The sequence below is a fragment of the Ahaetulla prasina genome, chromosome 2 (assembly GCF_028640845.1).
Source record: "Ahaetulla prasina isolate Xishuangbanna chromosome 2, ASM2864084v1, whole genome shotgun sequence".
Lineage (NCBI taxonomy): Eukaryota > Metazoa > Chordata > Lepidosauria > Squamata > Colubridae > Ahaetulla > Ahaetulla prasina.
This window is the reverse complement of record NC_080540.1, coordinates 140,280,403-140,300,467: the sequence shown is the minus strand read 5'-3', so window position 1 is coordinate 140,300,467 and position 20,065 is coordinate 140,280,403. Positions and strand designations below refer to the sequence as shown.

The following is a 20,065-nucleotide window of genomic DNA, read 5'->3' as shown; positions in this document are numbered from 1 at the left end:
CAGCCTCTGTCACTGCTTTTGGACCAGGCACTCACCGATAATGTTTTAAGTCCTGTCTGACACAAGGGTAAGGAGGCCATCTTGCAATCGAGCTCTCTGAACCTGAACATACTAGGAGGATCGGGGCATAAAAGGGGGAAGGTGAAGGGACAAAACAGAGAATTATTTCCCTCCCCTCTTGTCCCTGCTGGCCTTTTAATGCTAGAAGGGAATAAGCTCTCCTAATGAGATCAAAATCTTTGCTACTTTATTTACATAAAGGACATTTAGTGCTTCACCCTGGGGATTAGGGAAGTGGAGTAGTGGAGCATTATATAGGGCAGAAGAGCATTGGGCTGCCCAAGAATGGGTCTGATTGTGAATAATGGCACCTAATTTTGCCTATAATGAGTCATGTAAGAGAGAGAGAGGGAGAGAGTAAGAGTATATAAGCAACTATCTCTACCATTCTGAATAAAATCCCTTGTACAGAGGGGGGACAATGGTTTTTATGAGCTTATAAAATTGATGTGGATTCCCTGCTAGGCAGACAAATGGAGAGAGTGGCCAGCAAGGCAGATAAGACAAAACAGTCCATCCAAAAGGGATTAAAATCTCTCCATTCCACCATGCAGCAATCCACCCATCAGTCACATAAACAAATAGATTACACCACACCCAGACAGGCCTGGGCAAGGAAAGAAATTGAAGAAGAAGAAGAAAGCAGGGGAATGGATCCCTGAAACAAATACATAGGAAATTGTTAGGAAGGAGAGGAAAAACTGCTAAGAAAGGGAAAACTAAAAGACAGCATAATTCTCAGTACCCACTGGATCTATCGGCACTATTTAGCTTGATTCTATTTCTTGAGGGATTTGGTCGCATCACTCCCAATATATATGTGTCAACCTTCTGCTAAAATACTGTAGGAGGCAAAACTCATTTCCCCAGATTTAGAGGTCAGCCATGAATCTGTTTCTATCTAGAATGATTCCTTCCTTCTTCAATCACTTTCAAAAGTATATGAGCAATGTGTTTGTGTTTTTCACACCACTGGCTTACAAAGGATCTCCAGATCTTGCCACCTGCTCCCAGACAAGATCCCATTTTTGAACCAGAGAAGTTCAAAAGAGGAAGAGCGGACCATGAGAAACCCACTTACAAATGACAGCTGTGATGCTTTAAGAATTATTCTCCATCTGCACATGTTTTTGTAGAGTTGCTGGTTCTTAAACTATTTGACCCAGTTTTGCCTTTTCCTGGCCTTAAATAATATCATTACTCCCCTCTTCCACCCTAAAAGCCTGTTAGATTTAAACAAGCATCTTAGCATTTGCTGTCCCAAACTGGATCTTTTTATATTAAAGATTTTAAAAAGGGAAGACAAAACCTAATGCAAACTAATATAAAGGAAGAAAAAGAAAAAAAATTTGAAGAGAAAGAAGTGTGAGAAAGAAAAAGAAAACAGAAAAGAAAGAAAGAAAAGATAAAAAGGAATTGTTTCTGGTGTTTTTTATAGCAGTTATAAATACAATTATAAATTTACTTGCAACATAACTGAATTTTTTTTCTATAATATATTTTGTCCATAAAAACCATAAATCATAAATTCTTTTTTTTTGTTTCACATAAAAAGTTTATAAGGAGTTTCCAGTCAGCAATAAACTTGTATATTTTCTTGAGTCAATTTAGACCCGGGGTCTCCAACCTTGGCAACTTGAAGACTTGTGGACTTCAACTCTCAGAATTCCTCAGCCAACAAAGCTGGCTGAGGAATTCTGGGAGTTGGAGTCCACAAGTCTTCAAGTTGCCAAGGTTGGAGACCCCTGATTTAGACCACGGAAATCAAACTCGCAGCATCATGTTGCCATCACGTGACATATTTCGCAGAGCTGGGATGGGTGTGGCCTGTGCGCAATGTATCAGACCTATCGGCTGCTGATTTAGAAATTCCCTTGTCTTCTGGACAGAATTTAATCGAAATTTCAACTGTTTCCAATTTGTCCCATTGAAATGGGATTTCCCCCCCATTTTAATCTTTCAGTCAAAAGAACAAATATTCTTAATATTTTTCTCAGAAATTATTTCTTCTCTGCAGGTTCCCTCTAGAAGTTCTCTCCTCTGCTGCTTTTCAGGTGGCTGCCATTATATTATAATCCAAAAATGATAGCATTTCAAAAAAGAAAAGAAAGAAAGAAAGAAAGAAAGGCAATCTCTCCCCCCACTCTTTTCTCTTTTGTCTTCCTGTACCCTTAACACTCTCAGGTGGCACTTCATGGTTACAATAGCATGGCAGTCAACTTCTCCATAGTTGCAATTTGACTCATGTTACCTTTACCTTTTGATTTGTAAAACCCACCAACTGCCTGCCCCCTTTTATAGTAAACAAAGGTTTAGTTCGTTTGTCTAATTTAATTCCAACTTGTCCAAAAGCACTTTTGCTGAAAAATAATCTTTCAAAATAACTGTTGCCTTTATCCATTTTAAACTTCCTTATACTGATTCTTGGTAAGTTTTATGCCGTAAGTTTTTAAGTCTTTAAAACATTTTTTTTACCTTTTATTCATTTGTAATCCAGAAAAATTAATAACTCACCACTTGGCATTTTCTTATCCTGCCAACTTTTTAGTTGTAAATTAATTTCATCTGAAGCTGGCTAAGAAATAAAGCAGCATCACAGCAGTGAGCTTGATTGAAATCTCTTGATCCCCAGTCACTCATCTTACAATCTAACTACAAAATGGCATAGGACCGGGATATCTTCGGGACCGCCTTCTGTTACCACATGCCTCCCACCGGCCGGTACGCTCCCATAGAGAGGGTCTTCTCAGGGTGCCGTCAGCCAAACAGTGTAGGCTGGCGACCCCCAGGGGGAGAGCCTTCTCGGTGGGGGCACCTACCCTCTGGAATGAGCTTCCCCCAGGACTTCGACAACTTCCTGACCTCCGGACCTTTCGCCGCGAGCTGAAGACATATCTATTCTTCCGAGCAGGACTGGCTTAAATAGGGTTTTTAAATATGGATTTTATTGGGGTTTATTTTATATTTTGTATTGTATTTTAAATTTAGGCTATATTGAATAAGTTTTTTAAATAGTGTTTTTATTGTAATATATTGTATTATTTTATCTGCCTGTTCACCACCCTGAGTCCTTCGGGAGAAGGGCGGTATAAAAATTAAATAATAATAATAATAATAATAATAATAATAATAATAATAATAATAATAATAATAATAATAATAATAATAATAATTATTATTATTATTATTAAAAACTTCAGGATTTGCAATCTACTCACCAGGAGCAGCTGTCTGGAGTGCAAGTGGGTGATCTCATTTTTTCTTTTCCTGGAGAGACGGCACCAGTGGCGGGTTTCTACCAGTTTGCCCTGGTTCGGGGGAATTGGTAGTGGCGGCAGCGGGAGGCTCTGCCCACCCGCCTGGATGTCATCATGGACACTCTGCATATGCGCAGAAGGTTCTGCACATGCGCAGAAGCACCACGCCCGAGTGAAGTGAGCGCCCATGTCTCATAGTGGACTGCACCCACTAGAATTTGCCATCTGGTTGCCGATTTTAGATTTTAGCCGATTTTAGCAGCAAAACTATTCCAGTTTCTTCAGGGACATCTATTTCCCTATGAACCTAACCAGGAATCTCCCAAACTGGTTTTTTGACTCACAGACAAGCAATTACAAATTGTTCCATTATTCCCTAGTTTATTCCCAAACTATTATCCTTGCCCCCCCCCCCGCCCCCCATTGAAGAATCCCTGCTGTAGAGGAATAAGATGAAGTCAGGCAATTTACTCTTCTTCAGTTGTGACCCTGACTTGGTTCTTGACCAAAGTATCTGAATTCATTTCAATGGGGAGATCTGCTTTCAATGCATTTATTGTTACTTTGTTAAACTTTGGTTACAGAGATATTTTTGAACAGTAGAAAATCCAGTTCACTGAGACAAAAATGTAGCTAGTAGCAATAGCACTTAGATTTATATACCGCTTCATAGTGCTTTCCAGCCCTCTCTAAGCAGTTTACAATCAGCCTATTGGCCCCAACAATCTGGGTCCTCACTTTACCCACCTCGGAAGGATGGAAAGCTGAGTCAACCTTGAGCCTGGTGAGATTCGATCTGCTGAACTGCAAGTAGCAGTCAGCTGAAACAGCCTGCAGTACTGCACTCTAACCACTGCGCCACCTCGGCTGTATGTATGTGTCATAAGCACCAATTCCCCTTTTTAAAAAAAAATTAAACTCTCTGCTAAAAATTGGTCAACTCCAGGATCAGTTACATTCACAAAGTGTATAGTTGATTTGAGTAATTTTCTTTAAAATCTATTTAAGTTTTCACATTTGCTATCATTTGCTTTTTACTTGTTAATTTCCTAAAATTACAAATGTTTATCAGTTGGAGTTAGTCGGGAAGATAATTTTTCATTCTCTCTGTGTAACATAGGTTGAGTTGGCCTTTCCCCTAAAGCCCAAATTCACTGCTGTATTGTGTGATACTAGTGACAATGATTACTTTCTCAAGGCAATAATAGAGTTATATTTATCATGATTGTTTTAATTGTTAGCAAAGCGAGAATACATTTGTATACTAAAAATTAACCTCTGAAGTAAATAAACTTGAAAGAGATTGGGTATATTCACTGGCCGCTGATAGTTTCTGACTAGTCTTATTACCATCTTTAAAAGCTTGGCACTTAAAAGATTTTTTCTTTGGGTGCCATTCTGTCTATTCATAATAGTTATGTGCTCACCTGGATATTCTATTATTATTTCAATACTTTTTTGGCATAAAAGAATTTAGGGTGTTTCCAATTGAGGCTATTTTGAAATTGCTTTTTTGTTTATGCATTGTTACAAGAGGAAACCTTTTCATCTTATAACCTATCTATAGTACTTCCCAGTAGTGCTGTGCTTTCCCTTAGCATGTACAAAGATGCATTTTACAAAGGAGAAAAATGGGAATAGCCAAACCATACTTTTTTTTTTTAATAGCAAGAGCCAAGGGCCATCTGTCTGGAAACATCCATCATCTGTTAAGCATCATAATGTGAAATTCTTTTCCTTGGGAGATCCATGTATCCTGCCATTTATTGTTCTTATGATATCAACGTGCAAATCTTTTTGTTTTTAAAAATGGATGAACCTTGGTTTGAATTTTTAAAATCTCTCTGCTTTTTTTGTTTTAAAAATGCTGGTTTTCTGGGTTTTTTTTTAAACCTGAAAACTCTACTGAAAGCTCTAAAATAAGCACATAATAGAATAGAATAGAATTCTTTATTGGCCAAGTGTGATTGGACACACAAGGAATTTGTCTTGGTGCATACGCTCTCGGTGAACATAAAAGAAAAGATACGTTCATCAAGAATCATAAGGTACAACACTTAATGATAGTCATAGGGAAATAGTCAATATAAATCTTAAGGATACCAACAACAAGTTTACGGTCATACAGTCGTAAGTGGGAGGAGATGGGTGATAGGAACGATGAAAAGATTAATAGTAATGCAGACTTAGTAACTAGTTTGACAGTGTTGAGAGAATTATTTGTTTAGCAGAGTGATGGCATTGGGAAAAAAACTGTTCTTGTGTCTAGTTGTTCTGGTGTGCAGGGCTCTATAGCGTTGAGGGTAGGAGTTGAAATACTTTATGTCCAGGATGTGAGGGGTCTGTAAGCCCTCTTCTTGATTCGTGCAGTATACAGTCCTCAATGGAAGGCAGGTTGGTAGCAATTGTTTTTTCTGAAGTTCTAATTAACTTCTGAAGTCTGTGTCTGTCTTGTTGGGTTGCAGAACCGAACCGGACAGTTATAGAGCTGCAGATGACAGACTCAGTCATTCCTCTGTAGAACTGTATCAGCTGCTCCTTGGGCAGTTTGAGCTTTGGAGGGGAATTGAGGTAATGGAGGGAAAATAAAACCAAATGAAAGCCACTCAACTCCCATGTCCATTATGATGCTGCTCTTCTACTTTATGTCCTATTGCCCCCATCCTCCAGCATGGTAATTCTTGGTCACAAAACCCAGAACTTGGACATTTTGTCTAATTTCCTTGTTCTGGCACGATCCCCTTGTCTTATTGCTTTAAACAAATCTGCCTTGTTCTTCCCTCTACCATATATGCTAAATCTGTATCAATATCTGGTGGTTTATTTAATCCCATCACAGCTGTTGGGTGTGAAAGTTAGCTGGGTAACTCCAGTGTCTGACAGCTGTGTTCAGCAATCCCTCGCTAGCTGACAATGCTGGTGGCATCACAAAGCAGCTGCTAGCAAATATCAGAAGCTGCCTGCTTAGGGCAAGGAGCCAAGATAAAACAAATGGACCCTCAAGGACCATCTAGCCCAACCTTTTGCAACAGCAAGATTCTTTACATGGCAGACAGGTTAAAATAGATTTGAAAATCCAAAGGGAGGTAAGAGAAACTCTTACACCTTAATTAAAGCAAAGAAACAATTTATAAAGACATTGAGAAGAAGCTGGATGCCTGGGCTAATGAAACACAGCAGGCCTGGGTAAGAGTAAGAATGGCAAAGAGACAGCATATTAAGTTATTTTATTTAATATTAAAACTATCATTTAGCAGCTGTCCTCAAAGGGGCATACCCAATAACATAAAACATGGAGAAGAAAACTGTAGCTGAAGGGTGTCAAACTCACATCGTCACGTGGTGTATCATGACTTCCCCCCCCCCTTTCGCTAAACCAGGTTTGGGCATGGCTACCATGTAATGCATCTGGCCTGTGGGCCGCAAGTTTGAGACCCCTGCTGTAGCTGCCCATATAATGTTAATAAGCTATTACTTCTTGCGGCATGACCAGTAAAGGATCCTGGGAGTTGTGGCTGAGCAACAGGTGGAAAATCAAGTCATGGCCAGTTTAGATGGTTTAGATCACGGGTGTCAAACTCGTGGCATCACGTTGCCTTATCGCGATGTTTCACAGAGCTGGGGTGGGCGTGGCCAGAGTATGACGCATCTGGCCTGCAGGCCGGCAGTTTAGATCTTTGAAAGTAAAGTAAAAATTGGTATTCAATAAAAAATGAAGTGTCTACTTCTAAGGAGTGAACCTAGCTCTGAAAATCTGGAATGTTCTGGTGCTCCCAGTATTACGTTATTGAATTCATCAAACAGCCTTTAGCTCCCCAAGAGGAATGTCAACAGAAAGCACAGACAGACTGAGAAGGATGCTTGGCTAAATGCCTTGGGGACAGTGGTCTACTCAAGAGCAGGTTTATTTATTTTATTTATTTATTTATTTGATTTCTATACCACCCTTCTCCCGAAGGACTCAGGGCGGTGTACAGGCAAGAATAAAACAGACGTACAATATACAAATTTAAAATGCAGTTAAAAAACTTATTTTAAAATTGGCCTGAGAAGTAAAATATATAATAAGCTAAAAAAACCCATTTAAAATTAATTTCTAAGAATTTAAAAATTTGTTAAAATCAATTTAAGCCAGCCCCGCGCGAATAAAAAGATGTGTCTTCAGTTCGCGACGGAATGTCCGAAGGTCAGGTATTTGGCGTAAACCCGGGGGAAGTTCGTTGAGGGTGGGAGCCCCCACAGAGAAGGACCTTCCCCTGGGGGCCGCCAGCCGACATTGCTTGGCGGACGGCACCCTGAGAAGTCCCTCTCTGTGAGAGCGTACGGGTCGGTGGGAAGCATGTGGTAACAGCAGGCGGTCCCGTAAGTACCCAGGCCCTAAGCCATGGAGCGCTTTAAAGGTAGTAACCAACACCTTAAAGTGCACTCGAAAGGCCACAGGTAGCTATAACTGCAGCAGCCTGGTGGTGAACAGGGCACGGAGTAGAATTGAGGAGGAGAAGGGAAGGGAATATCGGTAAACGTGAGTGGAGTGCTCCGGAGTGCGGGGGGGTTTTCTCTCCCCTGCGGTTGGAAGGAGCACGAGTTATTTTGGAGAGAGGAGAACTTAAAATAAGAAGATTACCGGTTTTGTGGAGCTCTGGAGAGAAGAGGTGATGGAGAAATTTAGGAGGGAAGGTTTGAGGCCCCCCCTCCTTCTGGGGAACAGTGGTGGCGTCCAGCTTCCGCCTTCACTATGAGAATTTTGATGACATCACTTCCCTTCGGTTTCCTGGTTGACTAACTGTACTCTGGACTCGTTGCTCCTGTGAGTGCCCCCTGGTGGATCCGGAGGAAATTACAAGGATACTGTGCTTGCCTGAGGATTTTGATTCTTTTTTTTTTTCAAATGGCAAAAGGTCAGAGACCAACTGCTGGAGAGATGGAGAATTCTGGAAAAGTTATCCAATATGGACAAGAAACTGGATGATTTGCAAAGAGGCCAAACGGAAATAAGAGAAGAAATTGTGACTATCCAAAAGGATTTAAAGGATACTCAACAAGTCTCAGCAGAAAACAAGCAGAAAGTGGAAGGTCTGGAGGGTGAAATGCGGGCAGTGCAGAAAAGAGAGGAGACGACAGGCAATGCTGTGCTTGGACTACAGATGGATAAAATGTCTTATTTCCTTAGGTTTCAAAATTTGGAAGAAGTGGACCAAGAAGACTTGAGAGATGTTGTGACTAAATTGTTGGGAGAATTTCTTGGGAGAAGTGTTGATTTCATGAATTGGGATGTGGATCGAGTTTATAGAGTTAATTGCAATATGCACGCATGCAGTTCCCAGAGAGGTTCATGTCAAATTTGTGAGAAGAGAGACGAGAGATGAAATTCTTAGAAAACATAGGAGTGGGGCACTGATTTACAGGGGCAGGAGATAGCCATTCTGAGGCAGATTCCCAGACAGGTACGTGAAAAAGAAAGAAATATTATTTTTGTCAAGCAAATTGTACCAGAAGGGAGTGGGCTTCAGATGGCTGATGCCAGAGGATTGATGATTTTCCGGGAGGGCATTACGAAAAAATCAGTACAATTGCGGAGGCTACGGCCTATGTGGAGGAACACAAAGCCTTCCTGGAATCAGATGACCCAGGAATTGAAGAAGGGGAGGTTATAGATCATGGGGCTGAAGCGGCTGCCGCTGTTGCGGCCCTGGAGTTGGGTCAGGCTGAACCCAGAGTTCTGAGATCCAAAACTAGGAAGTGATAAAGATATTTGGGATTGTGTTGGTTTTCCTTATTCTCTTTTGTACGATATTCTGTTTATTCTTGACTCTTCTTTATTACGTATTTAAAATTTGCAAACTTTGCTACTTCGTGTCACCTGCTTGCCTTATGGCTGTTGTATGTGTTAAAAAATTTGAGTAAAATTCTTATTTTAGATAAGAAAAATGAAAATTTACCATACCTGATATGTATTTGTATAAACCTTTTTTGACTAATAAAAACTTTTTGAACAAAGAAAGGCCACAGGTAGCCAGTGCAGTCTGCGCAGGAGCGGTGTTATATGGGAGCTACGCGGAGCTCCTTCTATCACCCGCGCAGCTGCATTCTGGACTAACTGAAGCCTCCGAGTGCACTTCAAGGGGAGCCCCATGTAGAGAGCATTACAATAATCCAAGCGAGAGGTAACGAGCGCATGAGTGACCGTGCACAAGGCATCCCGATCAAGGAAGGGGCGCAACTGCTGAACCAGGCGAACCTGGTGGAAGGCCCCCCTGGAGACGGCCATCAAATGATCTTCAAACGACAGCCGTTCATCCAGGAGGACACCTAAGTTGCGCACCCTATCCTTTGGGGCCAATAACTCGCCTCCAACAGTCAGCCGCGGCTGCAGCTGACTGAATCGGGGTGCCGGCATCCACAGCCACTCCGTCTTGGAGGGATTAAGCTTGAGCCTGTTTCTCCCCATCCAGACCCGTACGGCTTCCACACACCGGGACAGCACTTCAACAGCTTCATTGGGGTGGCCCGGGGTGGAGAAGTACAGCTGGGTGTCATCAGCGTACAGCTGGTATCTCACCCCAAAGCCACTGATGATCTCACCCAACGGCTTCATATAGATGTTGAACAGAAGGGGCGAGAGAATCGACCCCTGCGGCACCCCACAAGTGAGGTCTCTCGCGGTCGACCTCTGCCCCCCTGTCAACACCGTCTGCGACCGATCAGAGAGATAGGAGGAGAACCACCGATACACGGTGCCTCCCACTCCCAATCCCCCCAACCGGCGCAGCAGGATACCATGGTCGATGGTATCAAAAGCCGCTGAGAGATCTAATAGGACCAGGGCAGAGGAATAGCCCCTGTCCCTGTCCCTCCAGAGATCATCCACCAATGCGACCAAAGCTGTCTCCGTGCTGTACCCGGGTCGGAAGCCGGACTGGAACGGGTCTAGATAGACGGCTTCATCCAGGTATTGGGGTAGCTGTCGCGCCACAGCACTCTCTACAACCTTCGCAACAAAGCGAAGGTTGGAGACTGGACGATAATTACCCAAAATAGCTGGGTCCAGGGAGGGCTTCTTGAGGAGGGGTCTCACCACCGCCTCTTTCAAGGCGGCAGGGAAAACCCCTTCCAACAAAGAAGCGTTGATAATCTCCTGGAGCCAGCCTCGTGTCACCTCCTGAGTGGCCAGTACCAGCCAGGAAGGACACGGTTGACACTGCAGAGGAGTTTAGTAATACAAAGCTGTGCTTTGGTAGAGACCAGGAGCTCCTGGCATACAACCCTCTGCTTCAGTTTGCTCAGATGCTGAAACAATGTTTGTGGATGTTCTGTTCCCTAAATTTTGCTGTGATAACCTGGATACTATGAAATTCATTAAATCTGTGAAATGCCCTGCTGTTTGAATCTTTCTATAGATGCTGCCATCTCAGCAAATGTCACATTGTTCCGGCATATTTCTTGCCTTGACTACGTTTTTGTCAGCAGTGTGTGTGGATTTCTTAACTTGGGACTGATTTCAGTTCTTGGTTCGACGTGAGAAATAATAAGGACATAAGGGCAGAGATTCCTAATTTCTGAAACAAAGCATTTTACAATCACAAGCTTAAAAAAACCCACAACCCAATGAAACACAGGCGAAGCCTATAGAAATTCACAGAATTCAAGTCATGATAAAAGAGAATGGAATAAATAAGCTTTTAAAGAGTTGGTTCAATTTAAGTCATTTAGGGGTGAATTAAAACCTATATTAACCAGACTTGTATTGTAAATCATCCCTGAACTAATCTCCAACTTTCCAGGAACTAATCTCCTATATTTTAATCCCATCTCTTCAAATTCTTTATTGAATTCCAATGATCTATGAGTGATTCTCATGCATAATAATGCACATTGTACTGCAGGTAAGAATCTGCGATTTGAGTGATTGACAGTAAATATCCTTATACCAAGAATGCAACCTCATATGTATTAATCTTTCTTCAATAGCTCATTACAGGTAGGTGAATAGACAAGCTTCTCCTGCTACCTGCCATTTGAAAGTCTTGGAGAAATGAGAAGGGATTGCTGGTTGGACATCAGAGCAATGAATCATTCCCATGTTTCATGAACTCTTAAGATGATGAAGATGATGATGGTGATGATATGTCATCAGGGTGGCGTCAGTTTTTAACTACCACATAGATTTTCTCCAGGATGATCTGTCCACCAATCTAGTCTTTCAAGAGTTCCAACAGCGTACCCGCTGCTGTTATGATCAAGTCTATCTTGTTTTTCCTCTTTTTCCCTCCCTCTTTCCCAGCGGTATAAACAAATTTTTGGGTCTAAATTATAATTGAGGCTGATCATTTGTGCCTCAAGTGAAAACTCTGGATTTGTTCTCTGATCCATTTGTTTGGCCACCTTTGGTATTTTCAGGACTTTTCTCAAATATCAAAATGTGAAAGAATACTCCTTCTATTCTATTTCTTCAAATTCTAACTTTCAATGCCCTACAATGTAATAGGGAATACCATTACCTCAGTGATGAAATTCAATTTTTTTTGCTATTGGTTCGGTGGGCGTGGCATGGCTTGGTGGGTGTGGCTTGGTGGGTGTGGCAGGGGAAGGATATTGCAAAATCCCCATTCCCTCCCCACTTCAGGAAAAGGATATTGCAAAATCTCTATTCCCACCCCACTCTGGGGCCAGCCAGAGGTGGTATTTTCCAGTTCTCTGAACTACTCAAAATTTCTGGTTCTCTAGAACCTGTCAGAACCTGCTGGATTTCACCCCTGCATTGCCTGCACAATTTTGATGGGTGGTCTAAATTTGATAAATAAAAAATTCATCTTTATATATATATATAGCACTTCATACCATCCAAATATCTTTTTCTTCATTGACACCAAGTACTAATCTGCAGCATATTTCTTGACTACTGGTTCATCCTAAAAGGCAAAAACTGTCCGCCATATCAATATCTTAATTGTTGGTTCAAAGGCTGCTTGCTGTACCATCCATGAGGTTTTCTTGGTATAATACTTGGTTCACCACAGCTTTCTCCAACGTAGTATGAAATAATACTACTGCTGTTATCATTAAAGTGATGATCAACCCCCAGAATCTTCCAATACTGATACAAGTCCCTGCTTGCTTTGGCTCAGCAGCTGGGATGAGCTTCATGACTTGTGGGGGGTGGGGATGTTAATTGTTGGGATAATATACTTTCAGCATACATTTCCGGAATTCTTGGCTCATCCCTCTGAGGAACATTGTCACCATCCCTCCAATGGGGGGGCCAGAAAAGCAGGATTTGAAAGGGGAATAATAATAGAGTTCTTTAATGTGAATACCTAAGGAATCTTACCTAGAAGTTTCTCTCACACTATGTAGACTTGAATCCTTGGACTTTTCATTTGGCCTATCCCAGAGTAGCCATGAAACAAAAGAAAGAATCAAGAGAAAAATCTAATATGTCACATCCTGTTACACAGAGCTAACCAGGCCAATAGATGAATCTCTTTCCCTGCATGGTAATTTTTATCCAAGGCCAGTCATAGTAGGAGGGACAGGATAATATGTTCACATTTCAGAGCAAAGGAAAGCTAGCTGGGAGAAAATATGGGGACCTCATATATACACCTTGAGGCTTCACAATGGGGCAATCGAAATAGGTGAAATCAAAGAAAGGAAAGAGGTCCATGCCGTATCTTGCATAAGAGTTAATATACTGTAGCTCCTCAGATATCTATTTTTTCCTTGTAACTACAGATAGAGTGACAACCGTAGATTCTTTTTTTCATCAGAAATTCTTTAAGAATGCAGTAACTCAGTGGTTCTCAACCTTTTCTTCACCACGGAGCCCCTTTAAATACCTTTTGTGGCCACGGACCCTCCCAAGACTTAGCTCAAGATTTAAATCATAACATTTTATTATTATTATTATTATTTATTCGATTTTTATACCGCCCTTCTCCCGAAGGACTCAGGGCGGTGTACAGCCAAAGTAAAAACAGACAATACAATATACAATTAAAATACAAATTAAAAAACTTATTTTATAATTGGCCTAAAAAACTTTAAAATATATAAAACTAAAACCCCTTAAAATTAATAATAGAAAATTTAAAATCAATAAAATTTAAGCCAGCCCCGCGCGAATGAAAAGATGTGTCTTCAGTTCGCGGCGGAAGGTCCGAAGGTCAGGTATTTGGCGTAAACCCGGGGGAAGCTCGTTCCAGAGTGTGGGAGCCCCCACAGAGAAGGACCTTCCCCTGGGGACCGCCAGCCGACATTGCTTGGCGGACGGCACCCTGAGAAGTCCCTCTCTGTGAGAGCATACGGGTCGGTGGGAGGCATGAGGTAACAGCAGGCGGTCCCGTAAGTACCCAGGCCCTAAGCCATGGAGCGCTTTAAAGGTAGTGACCAAAACCTTAAAGTGCACCCAAAGATTTCTTCAAACCTTGACACCCTGTGCTGTTGTGGCCTTTCCAGGGGTCCGTGAACCACAAGTTGAGAACTATTGCAGTAACTGGTTGAGAGAACTAATTTCACCTCCAAATATTACTCTTCAAAATTAAATTAAGTACTTTACTTCTTTTTGGTATGTCAGCAACCTGAAGGAACAAATGGGGATTGTTCCACTCCTTTATATGGAGAGCCAAGTAAGTTAGACACAGAAATGTTTTTCTAATAGCATTTGATCTGGAAGCTTCAGAGGCACAGCCATGAAATGAAAGCAGTGGGTGAATGTGCTTAAAAGACAGATCATAGCTGCAGTAAATTAATGGGGAAATTCTGACCACATTGCTTCAGATGTCAATTAAACACTGTCTGCACATGGGTGGGTCATACAAGGCACGAAACCATGATTTAAAACTGCATTTTTGGATCCGCCACAGTGACTGGGCTCATCCATCACGCTAAGCCATAAACCACTGTGACGGAATACAACATTCACTTTTCACATGGAAATAAGAAGCAAAAAAGTATACTCTTAAAATGCTATGCACATTAATGAAAAAGCAGGTAGAACTCCTGAGACATTTGATGTAATTCCTGCACATCATAAACTAACCTATCAGCAATAAAGTTTCAATATTCAACGCTGCAGTATTGTGTCTTAGGACACACAAGGAGGTTTTAATAATTTAAAGTGACTATAATTCAGATTATTGCAGTTCTTCCAGCTCACTTGGGTTGATATAAAAGGCAGCTCAGTCCTGGTTTCCTTGGTAAACATATTCAAGTGGTTTGCTATTCCTTTCCTTTGGAAAGGTTTTTCACTTCCCAGTCTAGCCTATCGCTCTGGGATTTTATGGTAGTCCTTTATCCAAGAACTCACTAGATATGACCACGCATAGCTATCGGTCAATGTCAATTAGGTGTTGCCACTGGTGGTACAATGTATTGATAATATACCCATCAGTGTATTAATTGATTGATTATGCACCATCATCATTTTTGACTTCTACAGATCACATAGGTAAATTTTCTCCATGAGCCGTAGTAGCACAGTGGCTAGAATGCAGTACTTCAGGCTGCTTCTGCTGACTGCTGGCTGACTGCAATTTGGCTGTTCAAATCTCACCAGGCTCAAGGTTGACTCAGCCTTCCATCCTTCTGAGGTTGGTAAAATGAGAACCCAAATTGTTGGGGGCAATAGGTTGATTCTGTAAACCACTTAGAGAGGGCTGGAAAGCCCTGGAAAGCAGTATATAAGTCTGAGTGCTATTGCTACTGCTATGGTGATCTACCTCTAACCTGATTTTTCAGATCTTCTAATACTCTTTGCCACTGTAACTGAGTCCTTGCTGCTGGTTGCCTCTTCTTCTCTTTCCTAACACCTTTTCCATGTTAGAGCCTTTTGCAGAGAGGTGGGACTTCCTATATTATTATTATTATTATTATTATTATTATTATTATTATTATTATTATTATTATTATTATTATTATTATTATTATTATTGTTTCGATTTCTATACCGCCCTTCTCCCAAAGGACTCAGGGCGGTTTACAGTCAAAGTAAAATCAATTAATACAAAGGAAAATTTAGAGTTGATTGAAGAACTTAAAACCAATAAAACCCCTTATTAAAACCCCACTAGGCCAGTCCTGCACGGTGAAACAGAAATGTTTTCAGCTCGCGTCGAAAGGTCCGAAGATCAGGGAGTTGACGGATACCTGGTGGTAGCGTGTTCCAGAGGGTTGGTGCCCCCACAGAGAAGGCCCTCCCCCTGGGTGTCGCCAGCCGACATTGACTGGCCGACGGCACCCCAAGGAGAACCTCCCTATGGGAGCGCACTGGTCGATGGGAGATCGCCGGTAGCAGCAGGCGGTCCCGTAAGTAACCGTAAGTATTATATATTATAATATATAATATTATATATTTTTATATTATATATAATATAATTATAATATAATATAATAAAATATAATATAATATAATATAATATAATATAATATAATATAATATAATATAATATATATAATAATATAATATAGTACAATAATATAATATAATATAATATAATATAATATAATATAATATAATATAATATAATATAATATAATATAATATAATATAATATAATATAATATAATATAATATATTAGATCAAATGATCTAAGTGCCAAAGCCCACTGCAACTACATCACAAAAAAGACTCTAAGAGTTGTGAACCTAATCTTACATAGCTTCTTTTCCAAAAACACTACACTACTAACCAGAGCATATAAAACATTTGCTATACCAATTCTTGAATAAAGCTCGCCTGTTTGGAACCCATACCACATTTCTGATATCAACACAATTGAACGTGTCCAGAAATATTTTATAAGAAGAATTCTCCACTCCTCCGAATACAACAAAATACGTTATGCCACCAGACTTGAAATCCTGGGTTTAGAAAATTTAGAACTCCGCCACCTTCGACAGGACCTGTGTTTAACTCATAGAATCATCTATTGCAATGTTCTTCCTGTTGAAAACTTCTTCAGCTTCAATCACAACAATACAATAGATTTAAATTTAATGTTGCTTCAATCTTGATTGCAGAAAATATGACTTCTGTAACAGAGTTGTTAATGCTTGGAACACACTACCTGACTCTGTGGTCTCTTCTCAAAATCCCCAAAGCTTTAACCAAAAACTATCTACTATTGACCTCACCCCATTCCTAAGAGGTCTATAAGGGGCGTGCATAAGAGCACAAACGTGCCTACCATTCCCTGTCCTATTGTTCCTCTTCATTATATCCAATTAATATAGTTATTACATACTTATGCTCATATATATGCTTATATATTATATAGCTATTTCATGTTAATGCTTATATATACTTTTATGACAAAATAAAATAAAATAAAATAAATAAATAAATAAAAATATGACCAAAGAAAATTTTTTGAGCCTGGTCATGTGTGCCTCAAGTGAGAACTCTTGAGCTGATTTGTCCAAGAATCAAGAAACTGAAGGAGCTCATTAGAAGACCTTCTGAAAGAACTAGCATCCCAACCAGCTTGTTTCACAATCTTATTGTCCTCTCTGACAGAAGCTTTTTCCTGGTCATCAAAGCTCTTTCTAAGACTCAATTGCCCATTGAGACAGAGCCTCTTCATCAAGAGTTTGTAGCTCTCCCTCTGGTGGTAGAAATCAGGCACAGAGCTGATGAATCTGAGTAATTTTGGCTGATTGAACTGAGTTCTTCCTCAGCTGAAACAGAAGAACCTTTGACTTGGAAAATTGTTTGAGACCTTGACGTTGGCTCTTTCTGATTAACAACTCAGGAGTTGCCTTTATGGCTAAATGTTACAAGAAAAAGCAGCCACTGCCAAATGTGTAAAAAAAAAAGGCTCTTTTAATATCTGCTAAAACTGAATCGAATCTGCTCACAACGTGGCACACTGAGATAATAGAGACCTCTTGGAAAACGATCAAATCATAACAAAACACAGCCTGCCCTTATTCACGCGGAGGTAAAGGTTACAAATGAGCTGCACTCTGAATAAAAGGAGAAAAAAAGTAACCCATCTGTTGCATGACAGGGCAAATATGCTACCCTGAGGAATATCAGAAGCCCTCCAATAAACTCTAAAAGAGAGGAAAAAATGTGCATGGAGGCTATAGCAAATATACAATATTCTTTAAAATCTTGATCTCTATACATTATACCTGTGATGGCGAACCTATGGCATGCGTGCCACAGCTGGCATGCAGAGCCGTTGCACAGCTCAGCTCCACCCCGCATATGCGTGTGCCTCCCACCAGACAGCTGATTTTTAGGTCTCTGCCACGCATGCGCAGGGAGTGGGGCGCAGGTGAGATACATGTGTGCATGCAGGGGGGGGTCACGTGTGCATGTGTGTGTGGGGAGCACGGGGGGAGCAGTACCCCCCACCTGCAGCCTGTTTTAGGCCTAGCAGGCCTCCCTACAGCTTCCTGGGTCCAAAAACGGGCCACAGCGGGGGTGGATCGCACCCGCATGCGCGGGGGCAGGGGGAGCACAGAGGGTCATGCATGCATTTCATTATGGGTGCAGGCACTTTCGGCACGTGACGACAAAAAGATTAGCAATCACTGCCTTATACAAACTATTGTGACTTCTAACAGTATTTTCTTGGGAGGGGAATAGGAAGCTTACACTCCATAGCAGGGGTGTCAAACTCACATTGTCATCACGTGATGTATAGAGACTTTTTCCTGCTTCGCTAAACAGGGCCTGGGCCTGGCCGGCAGGTGACGCATCCAGCCTGCGGGCTGGGAGTTTGACAGCCCTGCTCCATAGGATGTTTTTGGTGCCTTTTTGTTATTATTCCTTTTTACCTATGAAGTGGATATAAATATATTATACCATAAATAAACAGAGATAATAAGCAGTATTTTCCATTGTCTACGCACTATCTAGCAGCTATCTTTTTTTTTCATGTGGATGATCAGAATGTATTCCTAAAACAGCAAAATTAATTCATAAGAGATCACATCTCATTGAACATTATGGCATTTAGTTTTAAGTAAACGTCTGCACAACGGAGCAGCAAATTTAGAGTGGATAAGTTCTTGTATGCAAATCTCTGACAAATATACATACCCGCACATCGGCTCTATACGCATGGTCACAAAAGGGTGTCTGACAAGCTATTTTACCAGGGTGGAAAGATGGAGATCAATAAGGTGGACAAGTGGGGAATGGAAATGTGATGTGGGCAAAAACCTGAAAGGTCAGGTTCTAATTCAGTAGGACAAACTGCCTTCATTCTTCAAGGTGACTTGTGAAGCAGGAGAAAAATAACAACACAACCCCCCCCCCCCAATTCTCACTTCCCAGCTTTTGAAGCATAGGTCTACTTGGAAAATCATCACTTTCTGTTTTCCGACCACAGAAGCATCTTAGTGATGGGTATAAAATCAGTTTCCAAATCAGATGTAGGTTTATAGTTTAGAATTTACAGTCAGTGAAATCTTCTAACAGTTGGGAGTCACTGCTTTCCTCTATCCCCTGACTAAGAAGCAGTTAGTTAAGAAATGAAGTAGCTACTTTATTGTGGGCATTATATCCTGAGATAATTGGGCGTTTTATATTTCACTGAAGTTAACATTTCATTAAATTGATGGATCCAAAAGGGATTGTATCTTTTTTATTCTTGAGCAACTTAACAGCACACATTCTTATAAATGGCTTCCGATAGGCCACAGGGATGTCAAACTCAAGGCCTGCAGGCTGGATTCAGCCTGAGGGGTTCTTAAATCTGGCCCACGGGGCTGTCCTGAAAACAGCAAAGGCACCTGTCAGAAGAGCTGCATGTGGCCCTCCCAAGCTCCATTTTTGCTGGCACAGCGCTCAGGCCATGACAAGCACCCCTGACATGAGTGATGTCGAGCCCCCCCCCCCGAGGTTAAACAAAACCCTCAATGAAATTGGGTTTGACACCTGTGCGATAGGATTACAAAGTCCTTCCATATATGTTTTTAAATGAGGCTATATAATCACGCTTCTTGTTGTGCAGTCATCTCTTAAGATGTGAAGTGGCATCCAACAAAAACTGAGACTATCGCTGCGTCCTCCATCTCAAAAGATGGCGGTTGGATGCTCAGCTTAATAAATACTGATGGAGATGTGATTGCAGTCAATGAGGCAGAAACACGATGGGTTGTGAAGCTACTGAAAGCAACAAGATAAATTCTAGTAGCTATTTAAAAGTGGGCGGAGTTATGTCTGAAATGATACTGTCGGAGCAGATGCATATTGTGGTACATCACTTTTTTTTTTTTTACTATATCATTTGGGCGCAATAATTCCATTTACATATCAGCCCCTCAATCAGAATTCTTTAAAGCTATGTATGACAGATCATTCAGCTCACAAGCAAGACTGGCTGCTTTTAGCTTTTAATGTTGGGGGGGGAAAAACAAATACTGAAAATAAAATCAGGATTTAGTAAACCCTTTAATCCAATGATACAAAATATTCTAGTTCAAATGGAGTCTTATAAGTAAGTGAACAAAGTCATTTGCTTGCATTCACTTATACCGTAGGTTGCTTAGTACAATGGTGGCGAACCTTTTACTCACCGAGTGCCAAACAGGTACACGCATGGTACACACGTGAACAGGTATTTGGATTACGTGCGGCTCCCCCATGCGCTGCGCACGCAGCCACACCATCTGTACATGCGTGCATCTTTCGCGTGGCTCCCTCCGTGTGCAGTGCATGTAATTGCACCATCTGTGCATACGCATGGCTTTCATACACACAGTGCATGCGCATGAAGGCCATCTGTGCATGCAC

General features: G+C 41.2%; 1 protein-coding gene across 4 annotated transcripts in view; it reads right to left on the bottom strand.

Annotated features, from left to right (window-relative positions):
* Window positions 1-20,065, bottom strand: part of SDK2 (sidekick cell adhesion molecule 2) — a 455,605-nt gene that overhangs the window by 231,273 nt on the left and 204,267 nt on the right. Inside the window, exon 1 of one of the 4 annotated variants that reach the window (XM_058169598.1) lies at window positions 17,948-18,083. The exons of the other annotated variants lie outside the window; for them this stretch is intronic. The gene's annotated coding sequence lies outside the window, so the exon portion shown is untranslated. Of the gene's footprint in view, window positions 1-17,947; window positions 18,084-20,065 lie in introns of those variants that run through there. 4 annotated transcript variants of the gene reach the window in all.